The 12,891-nt window shown below is 53.1% G+C and overlaps 1 protein-coding gene across 1 annotated transcript in view; it reads right to left on the bottom strand.

Moving 5' to 3' along the window:
• TOGARAM2 (TOG array regulator of axonemal microtubules 2) overlaps nt 1-10,450 on the bottom strand; it is a 335,042-nt gene extending 324,592 nt beyond the window's left edge. The window contains exon 1 of the mRNA XM_063918915.1: nt 10,365-10,450. The gene's annotated coding sequence lies outside the window, so the exon portion shown is untranslated. The remainder of the gene's footprint in view (nt 1-10,364) is intronic.
• Between the last annotated feature and the right edge of the window lie 2,441 nt (nt 10,451-12,891).

Below are 12,891 nucleotides of genomic sequence, written 5' to 3'. Positions count from 1 at the left end.
AATCATCTGCGCTGAGCCATGGATATACCTAAATCCTGGACTGTTGGGGTGCACTGAGGACCTGGTTTGGGAACCTCTGCTATACACTTACCACACACTGTGTCACTGATGAAGATGCGGCTACTACCAGTCAGTGCGTACTCTTGCTGTAGTCTGACAACAGACACATCACAAGACTCACTGGGCGTCATTCTGACCTGATCACTCGTTGCCGTTCATCGCAGCGCATCGATCAGGTCAGAAGTGTGCATGCGCCGCCGCCGCAGTGCGCCGGCGCATGGCTGACAGCTGACGGCTCTTTGCCTAACGATCGCCTCGGCCTGATTGACAGACAAAGGCGGTCGCTGGGGGGAGGGGGCGGCACAACGGCGTTTGGCCACCATTTTGTGGGCGCGGTCCGGCCAACGCAGGCGTGGCCAGACCGTGCTGGGGGCGGTCTGCAGCAGCTGCGTGACGTCACACGCAGCCGCTGCCACCCAGGCAGCGACGAGTAGCTCCCGGCCAGCACGCAAAAGCTGCGCTGGCCGGGAGCTACTCCTGAAGTGCAAAAGCATCGCCGCTGTGCGATCTTTTGCACTTCTGCGGGGGGGGGGGGGGGGGGGGGTCTGACATGCGGGGCGGTCTAGCCCTGTGCTGGGCGTCCCCCCGCATATCAGTGTGCCTGATCGTAGCCCTGCAAAATTTTGCAGGGCTACGGTCAGGTCTGAATTAGGCCCCATGTGCACTGCAGGTGGGGCAGATGTAACATGTGCAGAGAGGGTTTTGGAGATTTGAATGGGTTATATTGTTTATGTGCAGGGTAAATACTGGCTGCTTTATTTTTACACTGCAATTTATATATCAGGTTGAACACACCCCAGCCAAATCTAACTCTCTCTGCACGTGTTACATCTTCCCCACCTGCAGTGCACATGGGGGGTCATTCCGAGTTGATCGCTAGCCAGTGTCGGACTGGGGCATGTAAGGCCCACCGGGGGAATGCAGTGGTAGGGGCCCCTGTTTAGGGGTGTGGCCAGTCTGCAGAGTGGGTGTGGCCTGCCACCACATTGGTTTGACTAACCATTAGAGTGCAAAGTCTGGGCCCCTTCATAAATATATACAGTAAATTCAGCTGCTGCATGCATGATAATGTACCAGATTAATAACAGCAATGCACTGTAGAAAATACACCATAGTCCAGTATAAGGTAACATATGTATAATGTGTAATTCAAGTGCACAGTCTGGAACCTGATCCTTAGAGCAGGAGGTGGGCCCCCAGGCAGTAGGGCCCACCGGTGGTTTCCCCTGTACCCCTGTGGGCCAGTCCAAGCCTGTCGCTAGCTGCATTCGTTAGCAGCGCAGCGATCAGGCTAAAAAATGGCAGTTCTGCGCATGTGTATGCGGCGCAATGCGCACGCGCGTCGTACAGGCACAACGAACTATGAAGTTTCACACAAGGTCTAGCGAAGCTTTTCAGTCGCACTGCTGGCCGCAGAGTGATTGACATGAAGTGGGCGTTTCTGGGTGTCAACTGACCGTTTTCAGGGAGTGTTCGGAAAAACACTGACGTGCCAGGAAAAACGGAGGCGTGGCTGGGCGAACGCATGGCGTGTTTGTGACGTCAAAACAGGAACTGAACAGTCTGAAGTGATCGCAAGCGCTGAGTAGGTTTTGAGCTACTCTGAAACTGCACAAAAAAACTTTGTAGCCGCTCTGCGATCCTTTCGTTCGCACTTCTGCTAAGCTAAAATACACTCCCAGTGGGCGGCGGCTTAGCGTTTGCACGGCTGCTAAAAACAGCTAGCGAGCGATCAACTCGGAATGACCCCCTTTGTTTTGCCCAACTGCTAACAAATTTACTGCTGCGATCAACTCTGAATTAAGGGGGTCATTCAACCCGATCGCACGCTGCAGTTGTTCGTAGCGGTGCTATCGGGTTAGAACTGCGCATGCGCCGGCACATGCCAGACGGTTGAAGGCCATCGTTGCCTAGCGATCGCATCTGCCTGATTGACAGGCAGAGGTGGTCGCTGGCCGGGAGGGGGTGGCACGGCGGCATTTGGCCGCTGTTTTATGGGCGTGGTCTGGCCAGCGCAGATGTGGCTAGACCATGTGGGGGGGGAGGGGGGGAACGTCACACGCAGCCGCTGCTACCCAGTGCAGCGACGAGTAACTCCCGGCCAGCCGCTGTGCAATGCTTTTGTACTTGTGCGGGGGGGGGGGGGGGGGCGGTCTGACATGCGGAGCGGACTAGCCCTGTGCTGGGCGTCCCCCCGCATGTCAGTGTAAGTGCTATGATCACCCATGGCCCACTGAGTCTGCGGAGCCGCTGTACTGCGGCTGTCTCAGGAGTGGATAGGGTGTTTGCAGTGCAGCGGATTGTGGCGCTTGCTGCTCAGCCGCAGCTTGATCCATGCGCTCGCTCCTGCCCGGCTCACCTCTTTCTGCTCCTCTTAGGTGGCTGTGGCGACAGAGCAGACGATTCAGGTAAGCATATACACTTACTGATTAGCTGCATGATTTGTTGATCCTCAAATCACAGCTGAATGGGCATTTCAATTTGCCCGCACAGCTGTGACGTCAGTCCCTGCAGCCAGTGTACGGCTGATCGGCGTGTCGCCCGTACACACAGCCAGATGCACCAATATATTTACAGATATATCATGCATCAGCTGTTCAGAAAGGCCGACACATTACGTCTGTGAATTACGGCGTTCACAGATATATCGGGTGTACACATTCACCGACCTGATCGCAATATATTGTCCGTTCAACTGAAAGCCCTATTTGGACAGAAATAAAATTGCGACATTCCGAAGGCATATCAGGCATGGAAATGGGGGCGAGCACCCCCCTCGGGGAGCTTAGTGTTACCTTTGAAAGCCATATCACTGTACAACACAGAAATACTTTTCATTTCTTTCCTTTCTAAAAGTAGTGACACTTTACTAATGTGAGGTCACGATAAAGGAATATGATATCAGAATATACTGAGCTACACTTCTGGAGCTCTATGGGGGTCATTCCGAGTTGATCACGCGCTAGCAACTTTTTGCAGCGCTGTGATCAGGTTAAATCTCAGCAAAACTGCGCATGCGTATGCACCGTACAAAGAGGATCAGTGCTGGGCGATGGATTTAACGAAGAATACATTCACACAGCCGATCGCAAGGTGATTGACAGAAAGAGGGCGTTTGTGGGTGTCAACTGACCGTTTTCTGGGAGTGTTTGGAAAAACGCAGGCGTGTCCAAGCGTTGGAAGGGAGGGTGTCTGACGTCAATTCCGGGACCAAAAAGACTGAAGTGATCGCAGCGGCTGAGTAAGTCCAGAGCTACTCAGAAACTGCGAAAAACTTTTTTGTACCGTCAGCTGCAAAAGCGTTCGCACACTTGCAAAGCGAAAATACACTCCCCAATAGGCGGCGACTATCTGATCGCAGCACTGCAAAAAGTTGCTAGCGAGCGATCAACTCGGAATGACCCCCCATGTACTTCAGTTATATAGTCATAGTAAAAGCAATTTTCAAATAATCTGATATTCTCTTGAGGGTGGTCTTCAGGTTGCCGACTGTCGGGATCCCGGCGCACAGTATACCGGCACCGGAATCCCGACAGCCAGCATACCGACAGATATTCTCCCTCGTGGGGGTCTGCCACCATGCCCGCAAGGAGCTCATTTGCGCTTGCCACGGTGTCGGTATGCCGGCGGTCGGGCTCCCGGCGCTGGTATGCTGGTCACCAGGAGCCCGGCCGCCGGCATACCATACTACACCCTCTCTTGATGCAACATAAATAACAGTCATTTCAATTTATCACAATAACACAAAATGAAACAACAAACAGCAACCAAAAGAACTTTCTCACATAATCGCTGGTGTTTCTATAATAGGTGCAGTGTGTGCGGTGCACACAGGCCCCTGAGGGGGCCCTCACCGCACACACTGCACCCATTTGTAAAATACTCACCCCTCCGAAGTCCAGCGCCGGCATCCGCAGCGCGCTAGAACACAGTGAAAATGGCCCAGCGGCCATTTTCATGGCGTTCTGCGCATGCGCAGTAGAGAAATCTCAGGGAAAATGTCCGCCGCGCCATTTTCCCGGAGATCTGCGCATGCGCAGTAGAGTCTGAGCCCTCTAGTGCGCAGACTCTACAGCACTCCGGGCAGAGAGGAGGGGGCCCGACGGAGGAGGCTGAACACGGGCCTCCTCCTCTCTTAAAACGCCCCTGCACATAATGTCCTATTCATGAGAGCGCTTTCTCTTTGTCGCCTGTACTCCTGTTCTGTGGCGTCTCTTGTCACTGTCCAGCATTAGTCAGCAAGCGTCCCACCTACCCTAATATCTTCCTTCCACTACTGAAATGTCTTGGTGCAATCGCTCCCCGTCACCCTCTGCACAGCAGCTGCCGGGGGAAGACGTCCAGATGAGAGTCAGGAACGTGGATTATGAGTGACATGTTGCAGCCTAATTGATAATAGGTTGTCCACAGACTCAAACTGGTTTACAGCTCTTCTGTTACCCATGAAGCCATGCACAGCACCTTTAAAGGCGTCCTAAGATGCGCAACAGAGCCCCTCGCGGGCGCACTGAGCTCGCCACAGGTCCTATTCCCACTCTATGGGTGTCGTGGACTAGTGGGAATAGTCCCTGTGTGTTGGCATGTCGACCGTCGACATTGTCCGCGATCGGGATCCCGGTGTCTGCATTATGACCATCGGGATGCCAACCAGCGGTCATGTGACCGCATCACGGACTGACACAGGAGGGAGGGAGACTCAGGGAAATCATTCACATATATCAGGGGTTTTAACAAGGTCCAGGAGGAAAACATTCTTCATAGGAAGAGAAGCAATAGGACACGAGGACATGTACTGAGACTGGAGGGGGGGAGGTTCAGGGGAAATGTGAGGAAAAATTACTTCACAGAAAGAGTAGTGGACAAGTCGGCTACACACAGTCGCATATATGTAAAATAGTGTGCTATAATCTCAGAAATCCCACTAATATGATTGGACACAGTACATCACAGGACCGTGCATTATCTCTCAATGACCGTACAGTTCCCAGTGTAGCCGCACACCTCAATTACTGTCACATGACCATATGTAACCAATACATATATACACAGAGCAGCTACTCACAGAAACACATAACATCCCCGCCTCACTGACAGCAGCACATCCCCACCTCACCGACAGCAGCACATCCCCGCCTCACTGACAGTAGCACATCCCCTCCTCACTGACAGCAGCACATCCCCGCCTCACTGACAGCGGCACATCCCCGCCTCACTGACTGCGGCACATCCCCGCCTCACTGACAGCAGCACATCCCCTCCTCACTGACAGTAGCACATCCCCGCTTCACTGACAGCGGCACATCCCGCCTCACTGACAGCAGCACATCCCTGCCTCACTGACAGCAGCGCATCCCCGCCTCACTGACAGCAGGACATCCCCACCTCACTGACAGCAGCGCATCCCCGCCTCACTGACAGCAGCGCATCCATGACAACAGCGCATCACTGCCTCACAGACAGCAGCACATCCCCGCCTCACTGACAGTAGCACATCCCCTCCTCACTGAAAGCAGCACATCCCCGCCTCACTGACAGCGGCACATCCCCACCTCACTGACTGCGGCACATCCCTGCCTCACTGACAGCAGCACATCCCCTCCTCACTGATAGTAGCACATCCCCGCTTCACTGACAGCGGCACATCCCCGCCTCACAGACAGCAGCACATCCCTGCCTCAATGACAGCAGCGCATCCCCGCCTCACTGACAGCAGCACATCCCCGCCTCACTGACAGCGGCACATCCCCTCCTCACTGACAGTAGCACATCCCCGCCTCACTGACAGCAGCGCATCCCCGCCTCACTGACAGCAGCGCATCCCTGCCTCACTGACAGCAGCGCATCCATGACAGCAGCGCATCACTGCCTCACCTACAGCAGCGCATCCCCGCCTCACTGACAGCAACACCCCCCCTCCTCACTGACAGCAGCACATCCCCTCATCACTGACAGCAGCACACCTCCTCCTCACTGACAGCAGCGCATCCTTGCCTCCCTGACAGCAACACATCCCCTCCTCCCTGACAGCAGCACATCCCCGCCTCACTGACAGCAGCACATCTCCTCACTGACAGCAGCACATCCCCTCCTCACTGACAGCAGCACATCCCCGCCTCACTGACAGCAGCACATCTCCTCACTGACAGCAGCACATCCCCTCCTCACTGACAGCAGCGCATCCCCTCCTCACTTACAGCAGCACATCTTCGCCTCACTGACAGCAGCACATCCCCTCCTCACTGACAGCAGCGCATCCCCTCCTCACTGACAGCAGCGCATCCCCTCCTCACTGACAGCAGCACATCCCTGCCTCACTGACAGCAGCACATCCCCGCCTCACTGACAGCAGCACATCCCTCCTCACTGACAGCAGCACATCACCACCTCACTGACAGCAGCACATCCCCACCTCACTGCCAGCAGCACATCCCCGCCTCACTGACAGCAGCCCATCCCCGCCTCACTAACAGCAGCACATCCCCTCCTCACTGACAGCAACACATTCCCTCCTCACTGACAGTAGCACATCCCCTCCTCACTGACAGCAGCACATCCTCGCCTCACTGACAGCAGCACATTCCCTCTCCCTGACAGCAGCACATCCCCTCCTCACTGACAGCAGCACATCCCCTCCTCACTGACAGCAGCGTATCCCCGCCTCACTGACAGCAGCGCATCCCCTCCTCACTGACAGCAGCACATCCCCGCCTCACTGACAGCAGCACATCCCTCCTCACTGACAGCAGCACATCACCACCTCACTGACAGCAGCACATCCCCACCTCACTGCCAGCAGCACATCCCCGCCTCACTGACAGCAGCCCATCCCCGCCTCACTAACAGCAGCACATCCCCTCCTCACTGACAGCAACACATTCCCTCCTCACTGACAGCAGCACATCCCCGCCTCACTGACAGCAGCGCATAACTGACTCACTGACAGTAGCACATCCCCTCCTCACTGACAGCAGCACATCTTCGCCTCACTGACAGCAGCACATTCCCTCTCCCTGACAGCAGCACATCCCCTCCTCACTGACAGCAGCACATCCCCTCCTCACTGACAGCAGCGTATCCCCGCCTCACTGACAGCAGCGCATCCCCTCCTCACTGACAGCAGCGCATCCCCGCCTCACTGGCAGCGGTACATCTCCTCACTGACAGCAGCACATCCCCACCTCACTGACAGCAGCACATCCCCACCTCACTGACAGCAGCACATCCCCGCCTCACTGACAGCAGCACATCCCCTCATCACTGACAGCAGCACATCCCCGCCTCAATGACAGCAGCGCATCCCCGCCTCACTGACAGCAGCACATCCCCTCCTCACTGACAGCAGCACATCCCCTCCTGACAGCAGCACATCCCCACCTCACTGGCAGCAACCCTTACCACCCCCCCTCTGGCAGCGGCACATCCATGCCTAACTGACAGCGGCACATCCCCGCCTCACTGACAGCAGCACATTCCTGCCTCACTCACAGCAGCACATCCCCTCTCTGACAGCAGCACATCCCCTCTCCTGACAGCAGCACATCCCCTCCTCACTGACAGCAGCACATCCCCTCTCCCTGACAGCAGCGCATCCCGGCCTCACTGACAGCAGCACATCCCCTCCTCACTGACAGCAGCAGATCCCCTCCTCACTGACAGCAGCAGATCCCCCGCCTCACTGACAGCAGCACATACTGACCTCACTGACAGCAGCACATCTCCAACTCACTGACAGCAGCACATCCTCGCCTCACTGACAGCAGCACATTCCTGCCTCACTGACAGCAACACATCCCCTCCTCCCTGACAGCAGCACATCCCCTCCTCACTGACAGCAGCGCATTCCCTCCTCACTGACAGCAGCACATCCCCTCCTCCCTGACAGCAGCACATCCCCGCCTCACTGACAGCAGCACATCCCCACCTCACTGACAGCAGCACATCCCCACCTCACTGACAGCAGCACATCCCCACCTCACTGACAGCAGAACATCCTGACCTCACTGACAGCAGCACATCCCCACCTCACTGACAGCAGCACATCCCCGCCTCACTGACAGCAGCACATCCCGCCTCACTGACAGCAGCACATCCCCGCCTCACTGACAGCAGCACATCCCCGCCTCACTGACAGCAGCACATCCCCACCTCACTGACAGCAGCACATCGCCTCTCTGACAGCAGCACATCTCCTCCTCACTGACAGCAGCACATCTCCTCCTCACTGACAGCAGCAGCACATCTCCTCCTCACTGACAGCACCACATCCCCGCCTCACTGCCAGAGGCACATCCCCTCCTGACAGCAGCACATCTCCTCACTGACAGCAGCACATCCCCTCCTCACTGACAGCAGCGCATCCCCTCACTGACAGCGGCACATCCCCGCCTCACTGACAGCAGCACATCCCCTCCTCACTGACAGCAGCGCATCCCCTCACTGACAGCAGCGCATCCCGGCCTCACTGACAGCAGCGCATCCCCTCACTGACAGCAGCACATTCCTGCCTCACTGACAGCAGCACATCCCCTCCTCCCTGACAGCAGCACATCCCCTCCTCACTGACAGCAGCGCATTCCCTCCTCACTGACAGCAGCACATCCCCTCCTCCCTGACAGCAGCACATCCCCGCCTCACTGACAGCAGCACATCCCCACCTCACTGACAGCAGCACATCCCCACCTCACTGACAGCAGAACATCCTGACCTCACTGACAGCAGCACATCCCCACCTCACTGACAGCAGCACATCCCCGCCTCACTGACAGCAGCACATCCCCGCCTCACTGACAGCAGCACATCCCTTCCTCACTGACAGCAGCACATCCCCGCCTCACTGACAGCAGCACATCCCCGCCTCACTGACAGCAGCACATCTCCTCCTCACTGACAGCAGCACATCTCCTCCTCACTGACAGCAGCACATCCCCTCCTCACTGACAGCAGCGCATCCCCTCACTGACAGTGGCACATCCCCGCCTCACTGACAGCAGCGCATCCCCTCACTGACAGCGGCACATTTCCTCCTCACTGACAGCGGCACATCCCCGCCTCACTGACAGCAGCACATCCCCGCCTCACTGACAGCAGCGCATCCCCTCACTGACAGCGGCACATCTCCTCATTGATAGTAAACCCCCGCATCAATGGAGTCATTTTTTTATAGTGATAAACTCTATTCGTTATACAACTGCCTCCACTACAAATCATCATAACCCAACTGCCCACTGTACCCACATAACATAGAGCTTAAGTACAATCATGTGTAAGTTTTCCTTGATAAATCAGCTTCCGTTCACAGTCAGTAACAGAATCACCATTCATGAGACATGTACTATGGGGGTAATTCAGACCTGATCACTAGACTGCATTTACGGAAAGTGGGCGATCAGATCCAAACTGCACATGCACCGCAATGCACAGGCACGTCGCACGGGTACAAAGCTGATCGACGCTCAGCGATGGGTTTTTGCGAATGATCCATTCGAACGAGCGTTCGCAAGGAGATTGACAGGAAAGGGCGTTTGTGGGTGTCAACTGACCGTTTTCTGGGACTGTTTGGAAAAACGCAGGCGTGTCCAAGCGTTTGCAGGGCGGTGTCTGACGTCAATTCTGGTCCGGGACAGGCTGATGTGATCGCAGTGGCTGAGTAAGTCCTGGACTGCGCAGAGACTGCACAAAATATATTTGTACAGCTCTACTACACATGCGTTCTCACACTTGCACAGCTAAAATACACTCCCCCCGTAGGCGGCGACTATCTGATCGCTGGACTGCAAAAATCACCTGCTAGCGTTCAGATCTGAATTAGTCCCCATGTGTGTGCACACAACATTCAGATATTCAGATTCCAGATTCAACACTAGATGTATACAATGTATTACAGGGTGTGGACATTCTGGGGATACATGTACGGACATAGGGTAAACGTATGACAATTTGTGTAATCTGGGCACATCATTAAAGTAATGGAATCACAAAGTGGGTAATGAGCATGGTAAAGTTAATATAAAACTGAATTTTTAGGTAATATCTCAAAATCTGAATAAATAATTGAACTTTTTCCAGTAACTGAATCAACTTTACTGTTGTACGTTTCAATTCAACCATATCATTGAGAAATAATTATTTATGGCCGTTAAATTGCCTTATTTCCATTATATCAACCCTGATATCATGATCCACAAAGGTTTTATACGACCTGATAAAATCACCACATCCCACTCACACAACAGTTTATAACCCCTACACCGCCCAGACAACAGCAATAAACTGGAGTACCAGCATTGTCCGATGTCCGCACTTACATGCTCCTGAGCTTTGTGCTGCTCCTCCACGATGATCTCTCTGGAATACACTGAGCCCCGTTCTGCCTTCCCTCCTTCCACAAGGGACCACTTTCTACGTTTCATCTGTTCATTGATGTGACAATGAGAGAGTCTGTTATTTAGTGGTTGCCCCCGACAACAGTTCCCATGGCTGTAAATCATCTCACGGCCCCCTTCGGCCAGCAGTAGAATCTGAAGAATGAGTTGGGTATTAACCAGTTCCCAGCACCAGAGTCTGCTCTGGGCCGTGAAGGACAGAGATGCTGACAGTGCGGGGCTGCTGGAAATTTAATTACACGCAGGGGGTAAATAGGCCATGGAAAGCTAATATTGTTCTCATTCCAGTCATGTAGAGAGAATGGGGATAGTTCAGAGAGTATACAAGTGTGGCCTCTCCTGATGGCAGAAAAGGATTAATCTTTCTCTATTCCTGCTTCTAGAAGAACCGACGCAACGATAATGGGGCCTTGTGTGATGTGGCCTGAATGCCGAACATTGCCTAGTATAGGGATATGTGTGATTCTAAGGGGGCAATTCAATGCCTGGCCATGTGCAATGGAGATAAGGCCATTTTCCTGCAAATGCATAAGGTGTGAGCGGAAACTTGTGATGTTGCTGGTCGCGGAATGCCGGCATTCTAAGCCAGTGGTTCTCAAACTCGGTCCTCAGGACCCCACACGGTTCACGTTTTCCAGGTCACCCGGCAGCTGCACTGTGTATCACAAACTGTCACATTTTAAAAATCTACAGGTGACCTGCAAAACATGAACCGTGTGGGGTCCTGAGGACCGAGTTTGAGAACCTGTGTTCTAAGCAATTCTCCTGAAACCTAATTTTGCCTGGTAAAAGATTGTCGCTTTAAAAATACGGGCATACTCGCTGGAATTCCCGCACAAGCGGCACCTCACAGGATATTACATAAGACCATGTTGTTGAACTAAAGAAAGTGCTACAGAGTCCTCCTATGCGGGTGTCATTTTATTCAGTGCACATTTTGGATTGTACAACTCTGCTCACTGTATATGGTTTCTTTTCGTTTCATGGTACAATGTGGGATGAGGGACATAAGAACATAGACTGGGATGGCAGATAAGAACCGCTTGGCCCATCTAGTCTGCCCCTTTTATATCCTCTAGGTAATCTCAACCCTTTTTGAACCTTAGTTCTTTGTAAGAATAGCCTTATGTCTTAACCTCTACAACCTCTGATTGGAGGCTATTCCACTTGTCCACTACCCTTTCTGTGAAGTCATCTTTCCTCAGATTTCCCCTGAACCTGTCTCCCTCCAGTTTCAGTACGTCTTCGAGTTCTAATACGTCTCTTCCTGTGAAGAATGTTTCCCTCCTGGACTTTGTTAAAACCCTTGATAAATGTGAAAGTTTCTATCATGTCCCCCCTTTCCCTTCTCTGCTCCAAACTATACATATTGAGATTTCTTAGTCTTTCTGGGTTTTGTGATGTAGGCCATGCACCATTTTTGTTGTCTCTATATGACCTCCCGTAAAATAGAATTGTCTTACTCCAAAGGTCAACCAAGGAGATGTGTTAGACTTGAGAATGCTATTTTATATATGTATGAGTGTGTGTAGTTTTAATTTTTTAACTTACATCAGATCAGACACTTTCATAAGATTGTTGCACACAGAAACATAGATATTGACAGCAGATAAGAACCACTTGGCCCATTTAGTCTGCCTCTTTTTTACATCAAACCTTATTTAATCCTAATTTCTTTGTAAGGATATCCTTATGTCTAACCCATGCATGTTTAAATTGCTCCACTGTCTTAGCGTCTACCACCTCTGATGGGAGGCTATTACATTTGTCCACTACCTTTTATGTGAAGTCATTTTTCCTGAGATTACCACTGAACCTCCCTCCCTCCTGTGTCATTGCGGGATTCCGGCAGTCATGATGCAGACGTTGGGATCTCGATCATGGCCAATACCGACACATAGGGACTATTCCCACTCATGGACGTCCACGCAAGGGCTCTGTTGCACTCCCCCCCCCCAACCCCCCCCCCTCTCGGCATTCTGGTGGACAGTATCCAGACCGACGGCAAAACAATCCCGTCAATGCATGTCCTCGTGTTCGAATACTTCTCTTCATTTGAATTAATCTAAGGGCAAGAGTCATACCAGCCCACACTGTATAACATGGAATATACGAACCAGTTATCAGCATGAAACAAAACAGCATCAGCCCGAGACTGATCAAAACTGTAACATAACCCTTATGTAAGCAATAACTATATACAAGTCTTGCAGATTTTCCGCACTGGGAGGGGCGCCCAGCATCCTCTACGGACTAGGAGAAATAGATTTACCGGTAGGTTTAAAATCTTATTTTCTCTTACGTCCTAGAGGATGCTGGGGACTCCGTAAGGACCATGGGGATTATACTGTCAAAGTCAGAAAAATATCACTATGCACACTGCCATATTTGCACCTCATGCGAGTGCCTGTTGCACGTTCATGAGCCCTGCCGTGCGTGCGCATACTCG

The sequence above is a fragment of the Pseudophryne corroboree genome, chromosome 4 (assembly GCF_028390025.1).
Source record: "Pseudophryne corroboree isolate aPseCor3 chromosome 4, aPseCor3.hap2, whole genome shotgun sequence".
In the NCBI taxonomy this organism is placed as follows: Eukaryota; Metazoa; Chordata; class Amphibia; order Anura; family Myobatrachidae; genus Pseudophryne; species Pseudophryne corroboree.
Note: the sequence above shows the minus strand (reverse complement) of the source record. Positions and strands in the feature narration are given on the sequence as shown.